The sequence below is a fragment of the Dysidea avara genome, chromosome 10, assembly GCF_963678975.1.
Source record: "Dysidea avara chromosome 10, odDysAvar1.4, whole genome shotgun sequence".
Classification (NCBI taxonomy): domain Eukaryota; kingdom Metazoa; phylum Porifera; class Demospongiae; order Dictyoceratida; family Dysideidae; genus Dysidea; species Dysidea avara.
The window spans coordinates 3,443,419-3,460,605 of record NC_089281.1 but is presented as its reverse complement, the minus strand read 5'-3'; the positions used below and the strand labels follow the sequence as shown (position 1 = coordinate 3,460,605).

General features: G+C 38.9%; 1 long non-coding RNA gene, 1 other non-coding gene and 1 pseudogene across 2 annotated transcripts; 1 reads left to right on the top strand and 2 right to left on the bottom strand.

The window, feature by feature from the left end:
* The first annotated feature begins 123 nt into the window (after positions 1-123).
* On the top strand, positions 124-2,230 carry LOC136269345 (uncharacterized). Its single transcript, XR_010707292.1, has 3 exons — positions 124-345; positions 996-1,074; positions 1,860-2,230. It is a non-coding gene; the product is annotated as an uncharacterized lncRNA (long non-coding RNA).
* Positions 2,231-5,901: 3,671 nt separating this feature from the next.
* On the bottom strand, positions 5,902-8,587 carry LOC136268789 (CTP synthase 2-like; annotated as a pseudogene).
* Positions 8,588-16,869: 8,282 nt separating this feature from the next.
* Trnai-gau (transfer RNA isoleucine (anticodon GAU)) lies at positions 16,870-16,942 on the bottom strand. The gene has a single exon. It is a non-coding gene; the product is annotated as a tRNA-Ile (tRNA).
* Positions 16,943-17,187: the final 245 nt, after the last annotated feature.

Below are 17,187 nucleotides of genomic sequence, written 5' to 3'. Positions count from 1 at the left end.
AGCGCCATACCTATAGGGCAAGTCTCCGCTATTTTTCGATTTGCGATAGTCACTATCGATTCTCCCAATAGTTTTTGTATGGGAATTGTATTGTGGTTTTGGGTTATCGTGCGAAAAATGTTCCTGCGAATATTTGCTGTACTGTAGAACAATTTTACGGTCACAATTGTGTTCTCCAGTGTTTGGGGTATATTTTGATGCCAAAGTCTTTGAATTTATCTTGGCGGGATGCTCCGCTATTTGACGTTGAAGTGAAGCGATGAACGTAAACAATAACATTTCACGACGCGTACCAAGTTTCTCGCCTCACCAGGACCTCTATCTGTACATTTCAGCCAGGATTCGGTGAGTTTAGCACTTCACCATGACAATTGTGTGTGAATGTGAGGTGGGGACATCTGTAAAGGTTCCCTAAGCAGATATAATAGGCCGGCTGTTTTGCATAAATGATTATCAATCCCGGTGAATCGAGTATAAACGGCTATTAAGGCCATACCTACTGGATCTTATGTTGCGCGGGCAAAACCTCAGAAAATTTGGGTAGGTAGGTCGATTTGATAATGATAATAATAATTAGTACATAATAGAAAATTAAAGTATTATGAACCATACAAAAAGAGCAACAACTACAAAAAACGTTAATGAAACATATAGGGTGTTCTGCAGCACCATATTGCTGTACAATGAATCAAACCTCTTGAATATAAGAACTATTTCGTTTGGAGTATCTTCACCATTAAAGCTCAACCTTTTGAAGAGTTTAATCCCTAGAAGAGCCTGGTTATCCCAATAGCTGATTTTCACTAGCACATACGAGATTGACCATCTTGGCACACGTGATCCTATATCACATGATTATCATTATCATTTCAGGTCATGAAAAAAGACAGTCGGTCGGGCCCGTGCAACATAAAATCCAATAGGTATGGCCTAATGTGTGAAAAACGTTCTATCCTTCTAGATAAAGGTTTTACAGTTGTGTTCTTTTAATTTAGAAACTAAGGTATTCTTTTATACCAAAAATTGCAGAGGATTTAGTACAGCAGATCCTATGTGTGATGGTGATTTCAGGAAGTATGTCTTAATTTGAATGATATTTGGGCATTTTGTATACGTGTAATTCACTTGAAAGTCAGGATAATATTTGATGTATTTATGCTGAAGACATGTACACTGCTTTATTGAGTTGGTGCATCTTTAAAAAGTACACAAGGTGCTTTAATGTTACCATACCGTACGTAGGTAGGGAAATTTTCATGGTAAAAATATTTTCGTGGTTGGTCTGAGACCACGAAAATATTTTTAACAAAAAAACTTTTACCACAACAAATTTGTTACCTCAATTATACAGCTACGATCCAGCTACAAAGGTTATTAAAGTAAGCATAGTATTAGAATAGTTCTTGTACTTATAATGCATTATTTAAAGGTGTCGTATCGCCACACGCAAATATAATTCGCTGGTGCCTATAAACAGCTGGCATTATTTACAGTCCAGTGCTTCATTTCAGTTTTGGTTGCTGTAATTCCCGAGCTTTGCCACTTTGCGTCTAAGTCAGCTTGAGTCCCTTGGTCAGCAAGTAATTAATTCTGGTGCCACACCCTGTTCCCACAATCTGATTGGAGGCCATCAATTTCCAGTAATACGGCCAGGTACATCACCAACAATGCATCTACAAATAAACCAAAGAAAGATAACTTTGTGATACAGTACTAAAAAAAATTCGAGTAAAAACATTTTCGTGGGTTGTCTGCACCCATGAAAATATTTTAACTCGAAAAATTCTCTGCCTACAGTATAAAGTTTTATGCTGCACATAACATAGTTACTGGTTATTCACAAACACATCTTTTTGCAGGTGTTCAGGTGACCAGTAGTTATGCTGGATAGATTCAATGTAAGGAGGACTGGTATTTGAATGTGCTGAGAAGTTGAAGTAACTATTCCACTGGTAGCTTGACACCAACAGTATAATACATTACTAATCATTGTTTGTATAGGAGTATGACATTGCGGTAACTTCCAAAATTTTTATTTTGTAATTTAAAGTGTGATATCTTACTGAAATAGAAAATAAATACAACACATTGTCTGTAGTAGTGTCGAATAATCTTTTAGTGGTTCTACATGTGTTGATCGTTGACATACGCAAATACCATTGCTGAATGATCAATTATAAATTACTTACACCTCTACATTTTGAAGTATGAAAGGCTTCATGATAATGTTGGTAAACTAGTAGTACTTTATATCGGTTATTTCACGACTTCACACTCAAGTAAGAATTGAATTGTTTTTGCTATGTCAGACTTCTGGTAAATACCCTGTGCACCATACATCCCAGTAGGATGGGTTCGGGATGGTTTCGACTGGGCTGTAACTGCAACAAATGTGAAATCTCGAAGCACACTACTTGTACATCTGCCATTGCTACCTGTCATCAAAGTGTGAAATGAGGAAGCATCATTTCTGGAGCAACAGTATTCAGCACTGAAGAAGGGATTTCCTGCTGAGTGGGGTTGGCTACAGCTTTCACCTCAGAAAAAGAAATTATGTACTTCAACAAAACTAGGTTTAAAAATATCCTGAAGTGTCAATTATGACAGCATGAGTACAGAGAAACCTGTCTTAGTGGTCATCTGTATAGGTACAGAAAGGCCACCTGTCAACATAAAATTTATTTTGAGTTTTTACCTTAAGTGAGAAGTTTGTCCACCTGTCTATTGAGGCCAAGAAATGTTGGCTCAAACATGACCATGCAGCTTAAACAGGTTTCACTGTATGGGATTACTCTCAACAGTACAATGCAATGTGTCAGATGGGCTACTGTAAGGAAATACAAACAGCATACTCTTTTAGTATACCCTGATGGGTTATAGTTAGTAGACAGAATGTGACTTCATTGATTACAACTAGTTTGTCCACCTGTCTATTGAGGCAGGCTATTCTACTCTGGACGTTCCTCGTTTCACCTCCTACGATAACAAACAGTACAAACGGAGTCCACATAAATTACGGTAACACGCATTTTACGGAAAAAATTAATTGTTTCAAAAACACGCAAAAGTTTTCAATATGTGAAGAAATACGTTTTAGAGGCGTTCCCAAGTCACGTGTAGTCGTAGTCTACGCATACAAATAGGGATATCGTATTTCTTCGTATAAACGGAAGTATACAGAAAAATACAGAACTTTCCAGCTTCGAAGATTTAGTATTAGTATTAAATTATGGACAAACAAAACAATAAGTCAGAGGCCTTTTAGTGCGTCCATATCTAGTTGCTGACCAAATATATTGTCTAAATTATTTTTTAAATAATAAGGTTGCTTTACAGATTGATTGACTCTATAACATTTTCAGGTAGGGAGTTCCACTGATTAATTACACTGATGGTGAAAAAGTTGAGCCTGGATGTGAGTCTACATTGCTGTTTAAAAATTCGTTGATTATGACCTCTAGCTAGTTGTGTTATTTGTAAAAACAAACACTCCTTCCCCATACATGCAGAACCCACAGTACCCACAATAACCTGGAGAGGTGTAGCTGCCAATCGCGGCTACCAGTTCATACTATGAAACACACACACACTTACAATACCAGAGCACATACAGCAGATAAAATTGTACAAGTTAGCATGATACCTATGAGGGTGGGGGCCTGCACAGTGCAGTTAATTTAGGAATCACTGTGCCCAAGTGAGACCAAGGGAAAAAACCGGACAGGCACTTTTTTTTTTGCCTGCCCAGAAAAAAACCATGAGCATACCACCCTCGCAAACTGCATGAAAAAACCAATGTGTGCAAAACAAAGTCCATATCTTGATCACTGCTTCCGCCCTTGGTCATGGTCTGCCAATTGTGTCAGGAAAATCACACTGGGAGGGTGGGTGGGAAGGTAGCCTACACTTAAATGACAGCGTAGAATTGAAGACATGTGTTCACACATTATGATTTATATACCCCCCTTGCACGTGCCTGGCACGTGCACACGCATTACGTATTCCGGAAAGAGGTTATTTTCCGTCTAATTCACAATGCTCAACCAACAGAAAATACACATTGTTCCAGTGTGACTCTGCTAATATTGATTCACCAGCTTGTAAACATCAATTAGCGCTCCTCTCTGTCTACGACAATACAATGAATATAAGTTTAGATGGTGTAATCACAACTCGTAAGGTAAGTGAGCTATTTCTGGGACTAGTTTGGTTGCTCTTTGTTGAATTTTTTCTAATTTATCAATGTCTCTGGCCAGATACGGACTCCAAATTGACACACAGTACTCTAAATGTAGGCGGATATAAGTTTTGTATAATAACAGAAAGAACTCACTGGTCAAATTATTAAAGGATCTCTTAATTAGACCAAGGGACTGCATTGCTTTTGCAGCAGCTTTATCACATTGTAGACTAAAATCAGGTTTTGATGTTATCCACACACCTAGATCCTTTTCAGATGATACAATAGTAAGCTTAGATCTTGATCCTTCTTCATCCATATAGTATTCATAATTTGAAGTAGTTCCATATTGTGAATGTTTACACTTGCTGGCATTAAAGTGCAGCAGCCATTCTTTCGACCAGCTACAAAGTTCATCAGTCTATCACATCTCCCCCTCTTTAGCTTAAGTGTCACCAGACTCTTAATTGTCCATATCTCTTAGGAGGTCGATGAAGACGGGTTGATCTTAGTCCTAGCGAAAGTTCACCAGATTCACCAGTACGTAGCTAAATCCATTGAAGCGGGAGCTGAGGATACCAGGCTAATGCTAATGCACAATTCTTTGCTGACAAAGCAGACATTATTAAAAAGCTAGAGCAGATTCCAGCAAACCAGTTTTTGTGCTAAAGTGGTGAGCAGCAAAAGTCAGTCCTTCAGAATCTCCAACTTCTGGATGATGACATGAAAGTGATACTAAAACTACTGCCCTCCACTTCTTATCCAATGTTGAAAGGCACAGATTACATTGTGTTTAGCAGTGCTAAATTTCTTGGCCTTCCTGTCCATGTAAAGCCACTGCTGGAATATCGACATGATAACAATCCAGTATTTCCTATTTACACTGATTATGCATTAAAAGGCTTCTCTGCTGGCTACGTTGCAACAACAAATTCTGAGCATTATGGTTGTCGATTTGGGCAATGTGTCCTCACAATGTTTGGTGAAAATGCTTGTCAATACAACCCTGATGATATAACATGGTGTGAACCACCTCAGTACAACCAGCCAGCTGGAGCTATAACTTACTATGGAAATGAAGAGACTATGTTCTCGTCATACAAGGCTGGAGCCATTTTGATTGGAATTCCAAAGTGGAACGAATCTCGTAGGCAGATTATGTCAGTGGGTACTTTGGAGCAAGGAGACTATGTAGTTCATGACAATGTGGAAAGCTGTTTCGAATAGGTGGATTATCATGGTGGTGGAGCTGGGATATTTGGATGAGGACTTCATGCTTGCTAAAATTCTGACTTTTATCATACCATGTAATACCTTGGTTTAGTTTGTCTTTGCACAATAATATCATTACTGGTTATTAAACTCTTTCAATTTTAACATTCCTTTTAGATAAGGCTTAAAATGGTTATACCAAGGTATTTGTGAAACAATCTGTCATTCAGTTACAAACTGCTATAATTTGCTATGCAAAATTGTTGATTTTTTTTTAATTGTTGGGATTACATGTACAAAAATCAGTGTAAAGTGATGTAAAATAAGTGGCAGGGGGCAAGAACCCTCCCATTTTGGAAGAGCACTAAGGAATCACTCTAATAGAGCAGTCACTACAATACAGCAGCAGCAGTAGGGGTATGTGCACTTGAGACCATGAAGCAATATATTAAACCTTAGCAAAATATAGCCTGGGAAGGCTGAAAGCTGCATTTCTACCACAAAAGCAACTATAACTGTATAACTCTGAATACAGCTGGTGGTAAGGGAACTTGGCAGTTGATCACTGTATCAACAGAAAATGGCCACATGGTTGAATAGGGTAATGATTTATAAGCAAATTAGTTTTTACCTAACATCATGCATGTCATACAAAAGTTTAATTTGAGTCTTTAGTGGCCACTATTAATAATAATAAAGTGAAGGATGTAATCAAGTTACCTTCTCGATCTAACTATTAGGCTGCTATACTATCTCTCCATACATGTGAGATTATGAAGATATGACCATTTCTATCATTGACTATAGCTTATATCTTTGCTTGCAATCAAGAAACCTTATATATGGCAATAATATCCACTAAAATATATTATCTCTACTGATGAGGCTTACACATTGAAAGTTACATACATGCATAGCCAGCTATATACATGAGCATATCATATTTATGTACGTAATGTATTTTACAATTTAACTAGCAAATGTCCCAAAACCATTTGATTACACAAAGGCAAGACTATGAAGAACAAGAGATCCCTTGAAATTACCAGCTCATTGACCACCAGTGAGCTGTGCCAAAATAACATTCTGTGCAAATATCTGGCTATAGAATAGCAGTGAGTATTACAATGCAAAAGTTTATGGTACAAATTACACGTATGATATTGATGAATGGAAATGCCCTCATAAAAATTGCAAACTTCAATACCCCTAAAGTAACAAGAGTAAATACCACCTTATTAAAATTATGAAATCTTGGTAACAAGGTGTTACAAGGTATACAGGATGCTATAGCAACAACGTATATAACAATTGTGACTGTCATGTAGTGTGCAAAGACCCACATGACTCAATTACATTATAAGGAGCCATAGAAGTAAATGCACATGTACAGTACATTATTGAACAAGATTCATTCACCACCAAACCCATGGTATTTCAAAAATCTTCATAACTTAACAAGATTTGAATTCGATCTTTAGAGCATCAACCCAAACCAATTGTAGCTGGATTTCTGAATAACTGATACTTCCTATTCTTCATACAAGTCACCAACCTTGAACTGTCTTTCCTAAGTAGTCTCCTTTCCTTTCTTTCTCTATGACATGTTGGTAGATCTTGTCAGTTGTGATGTTGTTGTCACAATGGAGTGTGCTGTCACAATGGAGTGTGATGTCAAGAAACCTTTCGTAGTTACCAAGATCAAGATCAACCTCACCTCCATCATCAAGGACAAACACCTCCCCTAGCAGGACACAAGATATACGTCAATGATGTAACCAAGAGTTAGTACTTCTTGCACCAGTCTAAATTGGCGATCAAAAACTTCCCATATTACAGATGGTGTAAAAATACTAAAGTAGCAGTCATTATATGTGTATGGTACTTCACATTTATGATTTGTTGAAAACACATAAGTAACAGCTAAAAACCTGTCCTTTCCTCCACTTTGCAAAAAGGACCACCATGTAATAGTCAACTCATGTGTCTATAGTTTCACTGTATAATGATATCATACAAAGGTAGTCGTGAATATTACAATGGTGGTGTATCAATTACAATGTGGTTAATAATTGAAATATGTTGCACAACATACATTACATACATATCCTACCCTTAGTATTTTTGTGCAACATATTTGTGCAGATGGCAGTCAAACATAGTTGGGCCAGACCACTATGTAGCATTCAAAATACACAAATACAGGAAATCTTTATACTAAAATTTAAGCATTTTAGGTAATCGACACAGTTAATCCCAACTAAAGCAGATGAAATAAACTATCACCTTTCTCAGTGTTATAAAAATTTTAAAGCAAAAATTATGCGGCATGAAATTTATGATCAATAAACAAACCACAATGTAGTTAGCTGAGAACACATTTCACACACATAACCTACCATGCTCATATGGTGAGAATGTGCCAGCATCAATGTTCAAGTATGGGTCTATCTTGATAGCAGTGACACGAAGACCATAAGACTTCAACAAGGTTCCTATGCTGCTTGTATATCACTCCTTTACCCACGCCACTTATCACTCCACCACTGACTAACACATATTTCATAGGTGGTGACTCAGACTCTTCTAAATCTGCCATTACTAAAGCTGTAGAGTAGAAATATAACGAGTTAAAGACTATAAAATTCAAATTGCAAAATAATCGTTTGCGACTATAAAGCCAGTTGGGCCTTATGCACCTATCAATTTCAAGCCCCACCCCACCCAGTACGGGCTATGTGGGGCGTTAGGAGGGGATTAAATTTTGCCCCCAGGGGTGGGGAATTTGAACAAGCGCTCTATAGTAGCATAGATCCTTTACAGTAGTTTTATACGTGAAGCGCGAGAGCACACGTGATAAAACCGCAGCACCTCGTGTACCTTTGCCACTGTGGCTTCTGTTTTTACAACACGTTGCTTGTCAAATCCCCTTCCTATCCCCACCTCATAGGGTGGGGATTTGACCTGATAATTCACCCCCAGGTAGGGGAATTTGACTTTCCACTTGATCAAATCCCCACCCTCCCCGTACTTGGGGGTGGGGCTTAACATTGATAGGTGCATTATTGAAGGCAAACCGATATGAAAATAGCCTTAACACTTACATCGGAGATAATGTTTTGTGTCAGAGATTGGTTTAGCGCTGTCCTCTTGGTCCTAGAGGTATCTTCGCTTTACGCGTGTTCTCAACCTGGCGGCATTTGGAGTAACACTCTCACGTGAATTAGTTTGGCACCCATAATTTAATTTAATTTTTTTTTGTAGGTAGATATAAAGAAAATAAGATTAGAACATACAAATAAACAGTTAAACAATTCAATCAAAAACTGAGTCTCTGATTGCACCAAGGCCACAGGAGCACTTTTGATGTAATGATCTTGTGAAGATCGTGCTCCTCTAATGCATTGGATTGCTGAACACAGTAAACAAAATGACAATCTACATCTAATCCATCCTAGTACTGTGGCATAAGGGTCATTCCATTTGTCAGACAATAAACTCGCCAATCGCTTGTAAAAACACTGGCTTCATGGCCCATTCCCCCGGAAGCAGAGAACACTAGAGGGGTAAAAGAACTGTGTTCCACTTCACGGATTCGCAACTCATAAGCTCTCTTCTTTGTTATTTCGTGTTTCCTGTAACATGACTGAAGGGTGGTTCCACTGTTGGATGGTGCAAGTGGGTTAAAAACTCTGAAGTCCGTATAACATTTTTCATAACGACCACCCCAAAATCCATTCATGGCAATGTCCAAGCGTGCGCCATCCTGAGTGTTGGCTGTCTTCTGTTGAAACCTTTCATCACTTAGAGGCTGCAGATGAGGCTCAACCTCCACATCATGGCACACTTCAGATAATAATTCAGCTGTGATATCCCTCACTTCGTTGTGGCGTATTGAAGGGAATCCACCCTTTGGACAAGATAGGGCATGATCAACAGAAAAGTTGGTACCACACGCACAGTGGGAAGGTGTACGAGAGGGCATCCAGCCATACCTCAAAGCAAGGGCATCTTGAAGGCAGTCTTGTGTAGGGAGAAACCATGTTCCTGCACAGGTAGGGCAGTAAGCCATTTAAATTGCTACCGCCCAGTCGTTCACAGAAGTAAGTCTTATATATTCACTCACACTGGGATATATTATCTGTGTGTGTGCCTACGCACGCCCCTACGGGTAGTTATAAAAACCGGAATCGAAACGGGAAACGAAACGAAACGAAACGAAATCAGCCTGATTATGATTATGATTACTGAAAACACAGTTACAAACTGATATTACAAATCACATAGATAAGAGTCAGTTATAATTTATCTAAAAATAGTCTACTTGTAGAGATTGGGATTCTATTGTGTCAGTTGGTAAATTGTTCCAAACGCGGATAGATTTGGGGCCTACACTCTAGTAGAGGACAATCACTATATTATGCACAGTTACACTATAATACATGTACGCAGTACCTGTTTATGCATCAAGCAAGACTCCAGGTGGCAGATTTCTCTGCACGGTGCTTATCGATTAGAGATATTAAACGCCTGCTCCTATCCGAGGGTCTGGGGACTATACAATAGAAAAGTTCTGTGCTTGGGTAGGTGAGCCGTTGATTGTCCCTTAACCACTTTCATAAGAAGCGTGCCATAATAGCCACAGATGGATCCCTATGGCTTCAGATTCGTCAACCCACTGCAGCCAATCATTACCGTAAACGGTTTGTAATGATCAAGTAGTTATTCCTAGTCACTCCTCTTATAAAAGTGGTCAAGGGACAATCAACGCTCACCTACCCAAGCACAGAACTTTTCTATTGTAGAGTCGGATAGGAGCAGGCGTTTAATATCTCTATCTAATCGATAAGCGCCGTGCAGAGAAATCTGCCACCTGGATGCATAAACAGGTACTGCGTGCATATATTGTGATTTTCCTCCACTATACTGCAGGCTGATTTCGTTTCGTTTCGTTTCGTTTCCCATTTCGATTCCGGTTTTTATAACTATCCCGCACCTACAGTACGTCTAGCTAAACTGGAGACTAAATGAGTCAAGAAAGAAGTGCCAGCGCTAGAGGGAGAAGAGGCTGGGGGCGCAGTCGCTGGAGAGGTAGACGTGGTCACTATGGAGGTGGTGGTGGTGTAAGCTCTTCTTATAGCTGTGAGTACCATACATATGTTGTAATAAGGTCTTGGTAGACTGACAGCTTGTATACCCCCCACCCCATACATGCAGCATACACATTGAGGCACACTATGTAAGTGTTTGTCAATGAAACTGATTGGCTTTCTGCATTTTAACGGCCTGTATGAAGTGAAATGTTGCATCAAAATTGCAATAAATGGTTATTAGAATGCTGTCTTATAAATCACATCTGCATTTGACATCCTTGTATACTGGCATGTACTGTACGATGCTTTGATAATGCCAGGAACACATGAAATCCTATGGACAAGGGAGCATATAACTTCGTAAAGGGCAAAATTCAAACATGGCTGCCATGTACTATAATAGTTAACTTAAAATTTCCTAATTTGGTTATTATGCGGAGGCACATGCTCGAATACATCATGGTTCCGCTGTGAAAGGTCATTCCTGGACGAAGCGAAGCTATGAAAATGCAGTCTTTCTACCTCGCTTTCTACAGTTGATAATCACCCAAAATTACTCCGCTTGACTATTCCAAACTTTACTTTTGACTCAACGATCTTCCTATCAATGCAGTTTTACATCCTTCACACTAGATGATGGAGTCGCGGATGGAGTCACGGATGGAGTAGCATCCCATTTGGTGTATCCCTGTTGCACGTAAGAATGATGTAACCAATATATACATAGTAACACTAGACGCCATGTTTGAGTAGTATTGGTAGTGTACGGAGTTACATGCTCCTTTGTCTGTAGGATTTGATGCACTCCTGATAACGCATTGGACGTAATGGACATGTAACATCAATCCTAACTTGGGAATACTGTACAATTATTACTGTTAACTCACTGTGTTTGTTCTAGCACAATGGATTGCTCCTATCCATCCAACTTTGGATGCTTGTCCATATCCATCATGGAATCTTTATCTCCCCAATGAGGGTATGTGCTTAAGTACTGTATTTCCTCATTTGATATGTAGCCTCAAGATTTTTATGTTGGCCCAGCCTATGACTGATTGAAGCCGTATTTGAGACCATGCAGAAGTGCAAGTGACACTTTGTGTTTGCTGAATTTAAATTGCAGTAGTATACTATTATTGTGAAAGACCTATAGTTTTATGTTACAGGCTGTAATAATTGCATTGAAGGTCTTACCCAATTGTCATACCCACTTGTGTGACTAATTGTAGTATTAAAATAAGTTTATGGAACCATACGTAGCTTAGACTCCCATATATGTTTTACATCTAGAACACCCATTACAATTGTGGAACTTGTATGTTCAGGCTGTACTCTAACATTTTGATGCATGTACAGTAGTAGGCAGAGACAGGAATCAATTTTAGAGGATCCGTATTTGATGAGCTACTTGTATTGACGCAATACGGTTCTGTTCATGTATGTATATCTAATCCAAAACAGCCAAGCTGTAAAAAAAGTGTGCGGCCCTCAGAAAGGCTATGGTGAAAAAAGATGTGAAATCCAAGGTGGCGGCCAAGAAATGGCTGTGATGGTAGGTTAATGGTAAAAATTTTAATAACGACGATTCAGGTGAATTTTTGTGCCGCTTCACAAAATTTACCTAAATTGTCATTATTAAAATTTTTACCATTAACCTACCATCACAGCCATTTCTTGGCCGCCACCTTGGATTTCACATCTTTTTTCACCATAGCCTTTCAGAGGGCCGCACACTTTTTTTACAGCTTGGCTGTTTTGGATTAGATTTCATTTCTTTTTGTATTTGTATACCCCAAAGCCGGCCTATGGCCAGCTTTGGGACTTTTTTAACTTATGTTTTTTTCTTTACTACAGGAAGAAGAAAAGATGAAGTAGATGTACTTTAAATATTTTTCAGTAAATGTACAAATTATATATATAATACATATGTGACCGGATTTGCGAAAAGGGGTCTTCCACACACATCCAATTTGCCAACTTTGACAATTGATAACTTCAGATTGGAAAGCGCTGTTGCCTTGAACTTTTGGCAGTGGTGAGCACCACTATAGCTGAATACATGGTGAAATTTTCAGGTTAATATGTTACTTGAACACTGAGTTATGGTCTCCAACGTTTACGGAATTGGATGTGTGTGGAAGACTCCTTTTCGCAAATCCGGTCACATATATTGATTACAGAAATCTCCATGGTGGTTTCTTTGTAACTGAACACTCTACAAGGTGACTTCTTCTAATTGCTCTCTCTACAGGGTGAATTGTTTGTAGCTGAACGATCTACAAGGTAACTTCTTCTAGCTGATCTCTCTACAGAGTGATGTGTTTGTAGCTGAATTCTGTATAGGTGATTTGTTTGCAGCTGAGCTCTTTACAGAATGGTTTCTTTGTAGCTAAACTCTCTAAAATGTAACTTCTTCTAACTGATCTTTCTACAGGGCAATTTGTTTCTGGCAGAATTTTCTACAGGGTGATTTGTTTGCAGCTAAACTCTCTACATGGTGGTTTCTTTGTAGCTGAACTCTCTACAAGGTAATTTCTTCTAGCTGATCTCTCTACAGGGAGATTTGCTTGTAGCTGAACTATCTACAAGGTAACTTCTTATAGCTGATCTCTCTACAGGGTGATTTGTTTGTAGTTGAATTCTGTACAGGTGATTTGTTTGCAGCTGAGCTCTTTACAAAATGGTTTCTTTGTAGCTGAACTTTCTCCAAGGTAACTTCTTCTAACTGATCTTTCTACAGGGTGATTTGTTTGTAGCTGAACTATCTACAAGGTAATTTCTTCTAGCTGATCTCTCTACATGGTGATTTGTTTGTAGCTGAATTCTGTATAGGTGATTTGTTTGCAGCTGAGATCTTTACAGAATGGTTTCTTTGTAGCTGAACTCTCTACAGGGTGATTTGTTTGTAGCTGAAATCCCTACAAGGTAATTTCTTCTAGCTGATCTTTCTACAGGGCGATTTGTTTGTAGCTGAGTTCTCTACAGGGTGTTTGTTTGCAGCTGAATTCTCTACATGGTGGTTTCTTTATAGCTGAACTCTCTACAAGGTGACTTCTTCTAGCTGATCTCTCTACAGGGTGATTTGTTTGTAGCTGAACACTCTACAGGTGATTTGTTTGTAGCTGAACTCTCTACAAGGCGATACTTCTAGGTGATCTCTCTACAGGATTCCTTGTTTCTAACTGAACTCTCAACAGGGTGATCTGTTCATAGCTGAACTTTCTACTGGGTGATTTGTTTGCAGCTGAACTCTCTAAATGGTGGTTTCTTTGTAGCTGAACTCTCTACAATGTGACTTCTTCTAGCTGAACTCTCTACAAGGTGACTTATTTCTAGCTGATCTCTCTATAGGGTGACTTGTTTCTAGCTGAACTCTCTACAGGTGATTTGTTTGTAGCTGAACTCTCTACATGGTGGTTTCGTTGTAGCTGAACTCTCTACAAGGTAACTTCTTCTAGCTGATCTTTTTACACTGCATATTTGTTTGTAGCTGAGTTCTCTACAGGGTGATTTGTTTGCAGCTGAACTCTCTACATGGGAGTTTCATTGTAGCTGAACTCTCTACAATGTGACTTCTTCTAGCTGAACTCTCTACAGGGTGACTTGTTTCTAGCTGAACTCTCTACAGGTGATTTGTTTGCAGCTGAACTCTCTACATGGTGGTTTCTTTGTAGCTGAACTCTCTACAAGGTAACTTCTTCTAGCCGATCTTTCTACAAGGTGATAGAGTTTTTGCAGCTGAACTCTTTACATGGTGGTTGCTTTGTAGCTGAACTCTCTAAAAGGTGACTTCTTCTAGCTGAACTCTCTACAGGATGATTTGTTTGCAGCTGAACTCTCTACGTGGTAGTTTTTTTGTAGCTGAACTCTCTACAATGTGACTTCTTCTAGCTGATCTTTCTACAGGGTGATTTGTTTGTAGCTGAATTCTCTACAGGGTGATTTATTTGCAGCTTAACTCTCTACAAGGTGACTTCTTCTAGCTGAACTCTCAACAGAGTGATTGATTTTTTTTGCAGCTGAACTCTCTACATGGTGGTTTCTTTGTAACTGAACTCTCTACAGGGTGATTTGTTTGTAGCTGAACTCTCTACAGGGTGATTTGTTTGTAGCTGAACTCTCTACAGGGTGATCTGTTCATAGCTGAACTCCCTATAAGGTAACTTCTTCTAGCTAATCTTTCTACAGGGCGATTTGTTTGTAGCTGAGTTCTCTACAGGGTGATTTGTTTGCAGCTGAACTCTACATGGTAGTTTCTTTGTAGCTCTACAATGTGACTTCTTCTAGCTCTCTTTACAGGGTGAATTGTTTGTAGCTGAACGATCTACAAGGTAACTTCTTCTAACTGATCTCTCTACAGGGTGATTTGTCTGTAGCTGAACTCTCTACAAGGAAACCTCTTTTAACTGAGCTCTGTACAGGGTGAATTGTTTGTAACTGAACTATCTATAAGGTGACATCTTCTAGCTGATCTTTCAACAGGGTGATTTGTTTGTAACTGAACTCTCTACAAGAAAACTTCTTCTAACTGATGTCTGAACAGGGTGAATTGTTTGTAGCTGAACTCTCTACAGGGTGATTTGTTTGTAGCTGATCTCTATACAGGTTACTTATTTCTAACTGATCTCTTGAATTCTGTTCAGGGTGACTGCTCTATTAGGATGACTGCTCTATTAGAGTATCTCGATCTCGCACTTGCTACACCAAGTTGGATTTCGTGTTATAACTCCGTGGCTTTAAGTCTGATTCTTCTACACCATTGAAGAGCCTTTCTAAGATGATAACTCCATCTGTACAGCGATTTTCAAAGCATTACCCCAAGTGGTTTATCTGGTAGGCGTGGCAAGCATAATAATAATAATAATAATTATAAAAAATTTGCTAATCTCGATTGCGTAATTGTTACACACTGTTGATTTTTTCGCTGTATCTTCCTGGTTTTTAGCTCAATTTCTTTCAAACCACAAAAGGTTTGAGGTTCAATAGTTAACCTATTCACCCACCGATTTTCAGCTTCTTCCCATACGCGGTTTACCCTGTAGGCGTGACAACATATTGGTGTTATTTTTCGTGCATAATCGCTCATAACTCTTTGCCTGTTTATGGTATTTCAGCCAAAGTTGGTACAGAGATGCGCCTTTATACCCCCCTTCTGTGTGCCAAATTTCAAGGTAATCGGATAACGCGTTCGCGTTTTATAGCAGTTTTTGTAAGTGTGCGAAAAGAGGAAGAAAAATAAGAAGAAAAAAAAACGAAGAAACTAAGCCAATTTTTGAAGTCGCATATCTCAGGAATGCCTGAAGCGATTTCGCTCAAATTTGGAATGTGGAGTACTGAAGTTGGAGGGAATGTACACAGCAAAATTTGTCTTGTTTCATCAAGGCAGCACAGAGCTACGGAGGTGCGAAAATTGCGTTTTCTTTCTTCCTGTCAATGTACTCACGGGGTTGCGCGCCGGCTTCTTGGGCCGCACGACACACTACCGTGTGTCTTGATTTGTAGCGTATGAGTTATATCTGTGCTGTTTATTTTGCTCTCTATACACTGTATGTGTAGTATATTCAGCCACATCATCAGCAGGAAGGACTGCTCAAGCATTCAAGCACTATTTAGACAATCACAAGTCTTCATATGATGACGTAAGTGGTAGCGAACAGAGAAGGGGAGAGGTGGGCTACACGATATTATAACAGAATAAATGCAACTTAATGAAGTTAATCCAGTATTGGTTGAACCTTTATTAGTTCTAACTGCTCCTAAAATGATATCACTCTGCATCGATGGGCATTATAGAGCTTACATGTCCATTGGACTCAATACATCATTTGGAGTCTGCACACAACCGCAAACTTTATAAACCTGAGTATGTACAGCTTTTGGCTGAATTGGATCGTTTGAAGATTCCTCACTGCTACAGAACTGTGGAAGTCAGTGTTTTGGGCCATTTTCAACCTAGTTCTATTGCTGCAATTAAGGATGTGATAAATTTTACCCAGCAAGTATCCCTATTTTCCAAGGGAAGTGCTAGAAATCTTTTGTTCAAGATGGCCAGTGCCTCAATTTCTGCTTCACAGAGAATATTTTATGGTAGGAACTCTAAAGAATGGACAATCAACCCGGACTGTTTTTAATCTGTATATAATTTAAGCTGTAACTTTAGTTTTGTACTTAAATATAATTTTTTTTTTCCTTGCCATGCCCACTGCTGTCCACTGTTGGTCAGACATGTGGTCGCATGTTGTCCGAGGACACATAACACATAATATATAATTTGTTTGTAATCATGCATGTTTTCTCATCAATTATTAGTGATGGTTCTCTCTCATCTGTATTAATGTGATTAAAAAACATGTACCAAAAAGGTAGCAAAAAACGAAAAAAATATGGTCTGTGTGAGGCTCGAACTCACGACCTTGGCGTTATCAGCACCACGCTCTACCGACTGAGCTAACAGACCGTGTTGTTGTAAGGTGTGGTTTCATGCTGTAGTAAAACCAAGAGTAAATAATGGAAGAGAGAGTATCCAACTGCCATATACTGCATCAAAAATGAGCACTGTCAAGTAGAGAAGCCATCCTGTAGTGCTTTCAAAGGCAGTGTTGAATGAAGTAATAAACACCTCCTAGCTCAGACTGTTTGACTTCAAATCATGCCTGGACACTTCAAACAGTCTGAGCTAGCAGGTGTTTATTACTCCATTCA